This window comes from Mus musculus, chromosome 2, assembly GCF_000001635.26.
Source record: "Mus musculus strain C57BL/6J chromosome 2, GRCm38.p6 C57BL/6J".
Classification (NCBI taxonomy): domain Eukaryota; kingdom Metazoa; phylum Chordata; class Mammalia; order Rodentia; family Muridae; genus Mus; species Mus musculus.
Window position 1 is genome coordinate 30,540,769 of NC_000068.7, and position 10,065 is coordinate 30,550,833.

Here is a 10,065-nt window from a genome sequence, read left to right on the forward strand (position 1 = left end):
TGCTTAGCCTGTGCCTTTCCCCAGGCCTTTGTTTTTGTTGTTTTGTTTTGTCTGTTTGTTCTTCTTGTTGTTGTTTTAGATGGTTTCTTTGTGTGTCCCTGGCTGGCTTGGACCAGGTTAGCCTTGAACTCACAGAGATCCACCTCTGTCTTCCAAATGTTAAGATTAAAACTGTGTGCCAACCACCCAGTTCTGAAGTCCCCATGTTAGCTGTGAGCCCTGGGGACCATGTGCCTACTCATCTCTACAATGGGGTCTGAGGGAGAGAAAGCTCTCAGCACTAGATACATATATGGTGCCTGCTGCCTTCTCTTTCTGTTTGGCTGAAGGCTGCCTCTCTCTCTCTCTCTCTCTCTCTCTCTCTCTCTCTCTCTCTCACACACACACACACACACACACACACACACACACACACACACATCCATCATTGCAGGCTGCAGGGCCTGGAAGGCTGTCTGTGGTATATGCAGGTCTCACTACTGTCTGGGAAAGGAAACAGAGCCCAGGAAGCCCCTTGCTTTGGGCAACAGCCTCCAGATTCCAGCTCACAATCCCCTCCCTGGTCCCCCAGGAGGGCTCTCTGTCTGGCTCTGGACCCCAGCCTTCACACCATTCACACCAGGGCTCTGCAGCAGCCCTGACACTGGGGCTGGTAGTAGGAGGGGTCTCAGCCTCTCCCAGGACTTCTGCATCTGCCTGCCTTTGCCTGGATCAGGGAGATGGGCTCCTGACTAAGTGGGCCTCTGCCCACTGTCTGCAGGGAAGCAGAGACCTGGTTCAACTGAAAATCTGCAATGGCAGGGGTCTGAGAGAGGGAGAGAAGGGAGTCTAGCTACCTGATTCTCCTGGAAGCTAAGGGACCAGGTCTCCCCCTTCCTGTCCCCTGGATGTCCTTGAAGCTATTTTTATGTGTTGCTGGAAACCAGAATTACAGCCAGAGCTGAGGTGCTGGGAGGTTTCCCTGGCGCTCTGGGTCTTGCCTCAGGGAGCAAAGGCCTTTACGGGAAGATTGGTGGAGGTGGGCCAGGAATCCACCATGCAGGTGGGGAGCATGGGTCCCTGGTTAGTGGAGGTCATTATTAGCAGGCCCCTGATTGGCACACGGGTGAGAACAGTGACTCGGGGAGGCTGTGGTGCCTGTGACATTCAGTCAATCAATCACCTTTGGCCTCTTTTTTTTTTTTTTTTTTTTTGTCTTTAGACAGTATGTAGCTCTGGGAACTCTATGCAGAGAAGGCTGGTCACAAATTTATAGAGATCAGCTTGTCTCCTGCTTCTAGAGTGCTTGGATTAAAGGCATACATTGCCACACCAGGCATGGCCTCCTTTTAAAAATTACACTTATTTATCTATTTTGTGTGTGCGGTGACTTGTCAGTGACACTAGTGAAGGTCAGATGACAGCTCGAAAGAACAGGTTCTCCTCCTGCACCGTGGCTCCTAAGGATCAAATTCAGATAAGCTTGGAGGCAAGCATCTTTACCCACTGAGCCATCCTAGCCTGCTTGGGCATTTAAGAAGGAGCCCTCCCAGGGATCAGGAACAGGGGCTGGAGTAGGGAGAATATTGCCCAGAAGCGGGGCTTGCTGGTCTCTGCCAGGTCTGGGTGCAGGGTGAGGGTCACCCTCAAAACAGAGCCCTGTGTTGTGCTCTAGCCACCCTCACATTCATGTGCTGTCTCACAATCCTCCCATGGTTCCCTACTGCTCAGCGGAGACATACATGCCCATTTCCTCTAGAGCACGTGTCTGAGGAGTTTGACCTTGCTTGAGTGCTCCCCTCCTGGCCTATGAATTCTCATTCTGGCCAGCACCTTCCGAGGAGCACCTTTTGAGAATGAATCCAGAGGGAGGACCAGAGGCAGGGAGATGTGTGGTCCAGGGCAGAAGCTCTGGACTGAAGGTGACTGCCCAGGGTGTATAACTCAAACTCCCTTAACACTGTTTGAAGACACAAAGACAAAATGGTGGAGATTCCTATGGAGAGCTCTTGGTTGCTGCCCTGAACTTTAAAGAGATCAGGCAGCAACAGCTTTGTCAATGGCAGGAATTATTGGTTACAGTTTATGGTCACCGGGGCTCTTGATTTGAGGTCTCCAGTTCTTCCGTTTACATTTCCCTCTCCAGATGTGCTTCCAGGGGCCAGTTCCCCAGTTCCCTGTCTCCATGGCCGTCCCCAAGGACATATTCTGGGCTCCCAGCTCCTCATCTTTGTCACCTGCTCATGCTTGGTGTGTGTGTGTGTGTGTGTGTGTGTGTGTGTGTGTGTGTGTGTGGTATGTGTGTGGTATGCATGTTTGGTGTCTGTGGTGTGTCTGTGGTATGTATATGTGGTATGTGCAATATGTGTGTGTGTGGTGTGTGTGTAAGTGTATGTGTGGTATGTGTGGTATGCCTGTGTGGTGTCTATGTGTTTTGTGGTGTATGTGTGTGGATATATGGTGTATATGGTGTTTGAAATGTGTGTGGTGTATGTGTAGTATGTTTGTAATATATTTTTGTGGTGTGTGTGTATATATGTGTGTATATATATATATATATATATATATATATATACGTATATATATATATATATGGTATAGAAAGATGTGTGTGGTGTGTGCTTGTGTTATGTATGTATGGTATGTGAGTGTGTGATGTGTTTGGGTATGATGTGTGTATGTGGTGTATGTTTTGCGTGTGGGTGTGTGTCTCTGTCTATCTGTCTGTCTGTCCACGTGGATTCAAGGACACACTTGGTTGTTCCTCAGGAACTTTCTGCTTTGGTTTTGAGGCAGGGTCTCTCACTGGCCTGGGCATGCAGATTCATCCATGCAGGATGGCTAGTGAGCTCCACGGCTCTGGCCTCTGTCTTCTCAGGGCTGGCGTTACAAGCCTGCATCACTGTGCCTGGCTTTCCAACGCACGGGTTCTGGAGATTAAATTCATGTCCTCCGGCTTGCAAGGCAAGCATTTTACTGACTGAGCCAGCTCCCGACCCCTGAAACTCATTTCTGACTCCAGGGCGATCTGTGTCTCTCCAAGGGAAAAGGTGGAAGATGGTAAGGTCAGTTACCTGCCCCAGCCAGGGGAGGACAGGGAAACGGTGTGGGTGCGTGCGCACACACCCACATTTCAGTCTTGCTCTCCGAAGGCTGATCTGGGGGCCATTTTCTAGAATCCAGATTGTTGACTGTTGCCTGCTGATTCATGCCCTGGCTGGCCTCAGGGCTTCTTTCCCCATCATGCACAGTGCCTGAGCTTCTGAATCCAGGCTCCAAGGTGCTTAGGCACAGTGCTTTCCCCACAGAAGTCTCTAGCTCTGTTAGAAGGTGCATCAGCAATGTCACTTCCCAGGAGAGTCCCCCACCCCCACCCCAGCCTCCTCCTTACTTGCTGGGTGTTATGGCTTCTGTTCTTCCCTTCTCGGGTATTCATGGGTACTTGAGGTATGGATTTGTTTGCCTGTTTATTTCTTTAATGTCTGTTTCCCTGACCAGATAGTGGCTTCTTGCAGATAGCAATGCCATGGCTCACCTCTGCAACCCAGTTCTTAGCAGAGCTGCCAGCATCCAGCTGACCTGCATAAAACCTTACAGGATGAATGAGTGAATAGACTCCTCCATGGAAGAAGTGATTCAGGCTAACAGAAGCTCCCACCTAGAGGATGTTTGTCCCTGGCCCTGTGCTGGACTTGGCAATCTAGCTTCCCAGACTCCAAGTCCCTCCTGAACAGTCTGTCTTCTGCTTTTGCTGCCACTGAACATTCTTGGACTTCCGTAGAAGAACCCGTATCACCTTGTTTCAGATTCTCAGTTACATTTTTGATCCAGCGGCAAAAATGCTATCATGGTCCCTGGCTGATGGGCAGCGATTCCCACAGGCATCCTGGCTCCCAGATCTGGGCACTGGGACTTCCACCCCCTGCACTGAGAGGTGCTCAGCTATACATCTGCCTGCCTATTGCAATGGGGACAGATTGTATTGGCTGACAGGTTCCAGTCTCCTCTTCCCACTTCGTTGATAGACACACTGAATCCAGCTTCGACAGGGTCCCAGGGTCACCTCACTCCTTATAAGATGGGTTTCCTGCCTCAGAAAGAGCACCTATTTCCTGGAGGGTGGCTGGGAACCTTGGCTATAATTGAGTCAGTCGTGGGTGCCTCACACCAACCCTGTTTACAGATAGCCAAGCTGAAGAACTGGAGGGTCTGTCTGATCACGTGCCCATGGCTCAGGGTAGCTGGTGGCACGGAGCCTGCATCTGTAGAATTCTTGAATCTTAACCTTAGTTTATAAGCAAAGCAATACCCGGTACCAAGAAGGATGTCATCAAAACCACGTGGTGCAGGACTCGGCCTGGTGGGCGTCCTCCGCACTGCGGACTGCCACAGGTCTGATCCTCTTTTGAATGACACACAAACCACACCCAAATCTCCTGCTTATTAGTCCTCCTGGCCACGCCTAAGTCCAACCCCCGCGCTGTAGGTTCCGCCCCCCGCGGGCAGCGCTGGCCTCCCATTGGCCTCCGTTTCCATGGTTACACGAGACCTGCGGCGCTGCTGGCTTCCCGACACGTGTCCCACGGAGCCGCCCGGAATTTGACAGGGGACCATGTGCGCGGCAGCGCGGGAGCCAGACAAAGACGGGGAGGCGGTGGGGGACGAAGCCCGGTGGAGAGACGAAGCCAGGCGGAGAGGCTGGGAGCCGCGCCTCCCGCCTGCTGGACACCTCGCTTTCCTCATTATTGCTTGAAGAGTGGATTAAACAAACAAACAAACAAACAAAAATTAATGGGAGAGAGGTGGGAAAGGATCAGAACCAGCCCCACCTACTGTCTCTTCTACAGGAAAAACCCACAGGCGAACATCTTTTATGACTGTGAACGCGCAGGCTCCCTGCTTACACCTCCTGGCCCTGGGCATCTCAGCCCACCTTAACTTCAACCAGTGAGGTTCAAATTCAGTTGATTTTGCCTGGCTAGTTCTAGTAAGGAAAGCTTTTCTGGCGTGGTTGTTTCGATGCTTGAAATAAATGAGATCCAAGCAATTGTGGGGAACCTCTCTGGCCCAAGCATCCTCTGCCTCTCTTACTGCCTTCAGGCAACCTCTCCCATGAGGCCCTCCTGGGCTCTGGCCCCAGCGCTGTGGGGCACGGACTTTGTCCTCTCGCACCCCCATTTCTCCTCTTGCAGCCCTTTGTGATGGCTACCATAACAAATCACTCCAGATTTAGTGTCATAAAACAACAGCGGAGTTCTACAGGTCAGAGGTCAAATCTGGATGAATTCAAGGTGTGCAGCAACATTGGGTTCCTTCTGCAGATTCTCGTGTGTGTGTGTGTGTGTGTGTGTGTGTGTGTGTGTGTGTGTGTGTGTGTGTTTGCACTGGGTTCCTTCTGCAATCTCTATGTCTCTGTCTCTGCTTCTCTCTCTTGTGTGTATGTGTTTGTGTGTGTATGTGTGTGTGTTAGCACTGGGTTCCTTCTGTAGTCTCTATTTCTGTCTCTGCTTCTCTCTCTCTCTCTCTCTCTCTCACACACACATACACACACGAGAAAGAGAGAGAGAGAGAGAGAGAGAGAGAGAGAGAGGACTGGGTTCCTTTTGCAGGCTCTCTCTTGTGCATGCATGTGTGTGTGTGTGTGTGTGTTAGCACTGTGTTCTTTCTGCAGTCACTCTGTCTGTTTCTCCCTCTCTCTCGTGTGTGTCTGTGTGTGTGTGTTAGCAGTGGGTTCTTTCTGCAGTCTCTGTTTCTGTCTCTTCCACCCCCCCACCTATCTCCCCCCCCCTCTCTCTCTCTCTTTCTCTCGTGTGTGTGTCTGTGTGTGTCTCTGTGTGTGTATGTGTGTGTGTGTTAGCAGTGGGTTCTTTCTGCAGTCTCTTTCTGTTTCTGTCCCCCCCCCTTGTATGTGTGTGTTAGCAGTGGGTTCTTTCTGCAGTCTCTTTCTATTTCTGTTCCCCCCCCCCCGTGTGTGTGTGTGTGTGTGTGTGTGTGTGTGTGTGTGTGTGTGTGTAAGGGTCAGCCTCCTTACCTTTCTCCAAGCAGAGAGCCCACCCCCTGACTACCTTCCTGATCTTTGGCCCTGCTTGCTCTTCAGTTACCTGCTTTCCCATCTCAGAGTCCCTCAGTCACTCGGATGAACTAGAAGAAACCCCCGGCTCAAAGGCTGGTGAGCTGCCTCTGTTCCTCTCTGCTGTGAAACAAGCCATCTGTGTGCCCCAGGGGTTACGCTTGGGACATTGTTCTGCTAACCAGTTCACCTCTCCAGCTCCCCCCACCCACTTAGAAGCCTCTTTCTCTTCCAAGTCTTTCTCCCACGATGCCTGCCTGAGGTGGTGCCTGCACACTTCAGGTCTCCTCTGACCATAGGCCAGCACTCTAAAGTATTCCTGCAGCCTCTTCTACCTACAAGGAAAGCCAAAATGGCGCTGGGCCACACACAAACCCTGATCTGCCCACCCGCTGGTCTCCCCCAGACCCTTCCCTCTCCTACCCTTTCCCTTTGCGTCCTGTTTCCTGTATATTCCACGGTGTTTGTCACCTCCTGGCCTTTGCCCGGTGGTTCCACTCTGGATCTTTCTGTCTGTCCGCCTTCATTCATGTCCCCAGGAAGCTTGACTGACCCTTCCCAAGCACCTGAATGTACTTATTGTTTATTAGTCTGGCAGAGCACAGAGGCCTTGCCTGTCCCCTCTTGTCCCTCACAGTCTTGTGTCTTGTTTGGCCACAGAGCTAGCCATGAGCTGGTCCCAGAGTCATGGTGAACCCTGTGAATTTCTACTGAAGCTCAAGGACTTGGTCTAGGGATGCTGACGAGACCCACGGCCAGGACACACAAGATGCCAGAATGACAGCCGTGACGTGACATCGCTAGCAGCCGCTGACACCGGAAGCTGTTGACACGGGATGCCGCTGGCACCGGAAGCTGCTTGGTAGCATCTCCAAGCTTGCTTTACATAAGCTCTCAGAATGGCTGGGGAATCCAGCTCTCACCTGCTCCCCACTTTATGGATGAGAACCTTGGACTCTTCAAGTTGACCATACCTGCCTTTTGACTAGAGTGGAGGCCAGGGAAGTTTCTCATGCTTCCTGCTTGGAGGGGGCGGGGGCGGGCGGGGGTGGGGGCGGGGGCGGGTGGGGGCAAGCCCCAGCTGTTGTTGAGGTGAGGCATGGTGACTCTTCCTGGAGGAGGCTGAGGCTGGTCAGGACTTGGGTGGGGCTGAGCAGGCTGCTGGGAAGCCGCTTCCTTCCGGACCCTTCCTGTTTCCTTTTCCTCACTGCTCAGCCAAGCGATTGTCTTGCTCAGCCCTCCCCGGGCCTGCCTGGGCAGGATGTGGAGGCAGGAGGTTCTGTTTTCAAAAAGTCAAGTGTGGATTAAACACCTTGAACTGCAGACTCAATGTGGCTCAAAGAGTAACTTTTGTGTTATGTGTATTTTACCAAAATAAAAAGAACTGAAGGGCTGACTAGATGGCTCAGTGGATAAAAGTGCTTGCTGCCAAGCCTGGGACCTGAATTCCGGCCCTGGAACACACATGGTGGAAGGAGAGAAACCATTCCTGCTTGTTGTCCTCTGGCCTCTCCACAGGGACTGTGGTATGACGTGTGCTCTCCTCTCCAGATACATTTTAATGATTGTAATTTTTTTTTTTCTTTTGGGACAGAGTTTCACTGTGTAGCCCTGGCTGTCCTGGAACTCACTCTGTAGACCAGGCTGGCCTAGAACTCAGAGATCCGCCTGCCTCTGCACCCCAAGCACTGGGATTAAAGGTGTTTGCTACAACACCTGGCTATGATTATAAAATTTTAACATCAAATTGTCAAAAGAAAGGGAAGTGGCTCATGTCCCCGAATGTGAGGCTCTGTACCTGTGAAGCAGTCACCGCCCCTTGCCCTTCCCCATGCCTGACATTTCATTCTCTTCTGGAACTGATGACAGGTGTGAAGAGCTGATGGGCTGGCAGTCCCATAAGGGGTGCTCCTGGCTCTAAGGACCCATGGCAGGGGGACTAGGAGTTTGGCTCCTAGATGAGTCCCCCCTCCTCAGTGCTTGCAGCCTTGAGAGTCACAGGTTGTTTCCTGTCCCTGGCTTTCCTCTTCCAGCAACCATGATTTGTGGAGATGTCTTTCCCAGTGGGTGGGAGTCCTCTGCTGGCACAGTCCACTATGCCGCACTTTGACTATCATGACAAACAGACTCTTCTGTTTTCAAGATTTGTTTCTGTTTTACGAGTGTGTGATTGCATGTATGTCTGTGTATCATATGGATGCCTGGTGCCCTCAGAGGCCAGAAGAGGGCATCAGATCCCCTGGAACTGTAGTTCCAGGTCGTTCTGAGCCCCATGTGGGTGCTGAGAAACAAAGCCAGGTCCTCGACATAAGCAGCCAGTGTTCTACCACTGAGCAACCTCTCCAGCCCCTCCCTGCATCTTAAATTTGCTCAGTGGACAAAGGGCTGGGTGTGAGGCCGGGAGACTGCATAAGGCCTTTCAGCTACTGACTTCCTCTGTGTCCTAAGGAATGTCATCTCTCTGTGCAGCACCAGGTCCTTCCCTGTAAGCTAGACCAGTGTGGGACAACATCAGGACTCTGTCTGTCTTCAGTACTTCCTTCATCCTCTCAGCCTAGACATGTCCAGTGCCCATGGAGGAGGAAGAGGAAGAGGCCGAGGATGCCAAAGCCAGTGGAGCCCTTGGCTCCCAGGGCATGAACCTTCAGAGTGTTCTCAGACTCTGGCAGCCTCCACCCTGGGTTCTATTCTCTCCTGCTGGTGGTTGGAGCTGTGCCCCATCATTGTGGGAGCAAACACCCACCTTAGTCATAGGATCTCAGAACCAGGTGTTATTTCCCCATGTGTCCCATGGTCTCTACAGGACTGGGCCCACAGAAGCCTAGAAAGTGGTTTAGCTGTTGCTACAAGCAAGGGACCGAGGAAGAAGAGAAGGTAGAGAAGTCAAACTCTGGATTCAGGGTCTGTGCGAGACACACAAATGCTTCACAAGCAGAAACTGGGCCATGGTGTCACCACTGAGACCCAGAGGGAATAATATCGCTACACCCACGGGCCTCCCATGAGCCATGGCTGTAGAAAGGCAGGTATTTGAGACACAGTCTCAATCTCTGCTTATACAGGGTTACTGCTGGAAAAGGGGGCCCGAATCTCACTTGCCGGTGAGAAGGGTGTAGTGGTCCTTAGTTCCATCACTTCACAGATGGGGACAGGGAGAGTGTGAGAAGCACCCAGCAAATTCATAAGGTTAGCCAGTGATGGCCCAGGGTGAGCCTGAGACCTGTGGTACAGGGTGGGCACAGCCAGAGTTAGGCCACGTGTGGTGGTTATTATATAGTCAACTTGACAGTCTAGAACCTCAAGGGAGATGGCCTCTGGCCTGTCCCGTGTTAACAGATGTGAAGATGGGTGTCATCCTGACCATGGGTGGAGCCACTTCCTAGGTCGTGGACTCCCAGATAGTAGAGCCCAGAAAGAGCAAACTGAGTGCTAGCACACATCTTTCTGTGGTTTTTGATTATGGACTCCATGTGACCAGCCGCTGCAAGCTCCTGCCACCTGATGAACTGTACCCCAGATTGTGAGCTGAAATGCGCCCTTGGTCCTTTAAATTGCTTCGGTCAGTTTTTTGTTTTTTGTTTTTTTTGGTTTTTCGAGACAGGGTTTCTCTGTATAGCCCTGGCTGTCCTGGAACTCACTCTGTAGACCAGGCTGGCCTCGAACTCAGAAATCCACCTGCCTCTGCCTCCCAAGTGCTGGGATTAAAGGTGTGTGCCACCACGCCCAGGTTTTTAGATGCGCCAGAAGACGGTGTCAGATCTCATTACAGGTGGTTGTGAACCACCATGTGGTTTCTGGGATTTGAACTCAGGACCTTCGTAAGAGCAGTCAGTGCTCTTACCTGATGAGCCATCTCTCCAGCCCAGATCTGACACCCTCTTCTGGTAGTTATTTTTATTTGATCCAGGATCTTACTATGTAGCCCAGGCTGGCCTGGAACTCACAGAGATCCACCTGCCTCCGCCTTTCTGGAGTGCTGGGATAAAAGGCGTGCACTACCATGCTTGGCATGTCAA

The 10,065-nt window shown here is 51.7% G+C and overlaps 1 long non-coding RNA gene across 1 annotated transcript; it reads left to right on the forward strand.

Moving 5' to 3' along the window:
- Positions 1-3,722: 3,722 nt before the first annotated feature.
- On the forward strand, positions 3,723-7,076 carry Gm31585. Its single transcript, XR_374225.3, has 3 exons — positions 3,723-5,270; positions 6,077-6,148; positions 6,710-7,076. It is a non-coding gene; the product is annotated as a predicted gene, 31585 (long non-coding RNA).
- Positions 7,077-10,065: the final 2,989 nt, after the last annotated feature.